The 1,201-nt window shown below is 47.0% G+C and overlaps 1 protein-coding gene across 10 annotated transcripts in view; it reads right to left on the bottom strand.

Moving 5' to 3' along the window:
• The window catches only part of ENAH (enabled homolog (Drosophila)), a 258,824-nt gene that overhangs the window by 217,131 nt on the left and 40,492 nt on the right, over nt 1–1,201 (bottom strand). The window lies entirely within an intron of this gene.

Below are 1,201 nucleotides of genomic sequence, written 5' to 3' on the forward strand. Positions count from 1 at the left end.
GAGCCTTTAGGGTCACCCTTGGGTCATGTTCCAGCTTTTCTCCACAGTCTATAGAGTGGGAACCTTACTTTTTCTTTCAAATGCAACTGGCAATTCTTTTGTTTCCCCATGCCACCAGGAGCTGGGATCTATAACAAACTATCAAATATTGTTAGACTCCTGCTAAGCTCTAAATATACATCATCACACTTGGCCCCACCTGTCCACTGTCCATACAGTGTTATCTGCTGTGGAGGTTTTATCATGAGTCTCACAATGTCAGAAGGCTACTTAAATCCTTGATCCCAAGTCTTGTGGATATACAGGCAGCCCTCAACTTTATGACGTTAGAGTTATAGCAAACACCACTTACAACGTTTATAAATTGACATCCTGTTTCAACTTTCCAGTGTTGGTTTCGACTTTACAACACTTAGCTGGCCACGGAGCGGAGGTGGTGGCCAGACCCCTTGGACACAGAGTGGGGGGTTTGCACACCATGGTGGTGGCACGGGGTAGTGGGTGACGGAGATGGTTACGTGTCATATAGCCAGTCGCACATGCAGCTCTGCGGGCTCCTGATGGGCCAATCACACACCACCCATCAACAGCCCACGGAGCTGGATATGCAACTGGCCACGTGAAAGTGGTGCATGGTGGCATCAGGTAGTGTATGGCAGCACCGGCCACCACGTGCAAGAAACAGGGTATTGGGCCTTCATTCAGAAACCAATCCCCCACTTAGAACCTTGCTCCTATGGGAATATTGGTTCCAAGTAATGACATTTTGACTTAAGACGTGGTTTTCAGGAACCAACTGTGTTGCAAGTCCAAGGACTACCTGCACCAAGAAAGTGCTGGATATGAATTAGCAATGGCCATTATTATACCACCTGGTGAAGTGCTGCAGGGAGGGGTTACCCTCCCAAAAAGATTTCATCTCCTCAGAGTGAAGGAGCTACTGCTGTCCCTACTGCATAGGGTCCGATTGATTATGATAACTGTTATTCATGCCAATCATTTCTCCTAGGAAATCCCAAGCCCATGAGATGGGTTCAACTGTCAGGGTAAAATGTGAAACTCAGCAGTTTGTTAAACAAAATGCCATGGATAGGAGCTGAGGGCAGAGCACTGCAGTCAGTGGCCAACCCTTGGATTCCAACAGGGTATTATTCAGCCCTATGATATTCTGATCAGGCTTGTGTTTACATTTCATTTGTCC

The sequence above is a fragment of the Gavialis gangeticus genome, unplaced genomic scaffold (genome assembly GCF_001723915.1).
Source record: "Gavialis gangeticus isolate Ggan-Ray unplaced genomic scaffold, GavGan_comp1, whole genome shotgun sequence".
In the NCBI taxonomy this organism is placed as follows: Eukaryota; Metazoa; Chordata; order Crocodylia; family Gavialidae; genus Gavialis; species Gavialis gangeticus.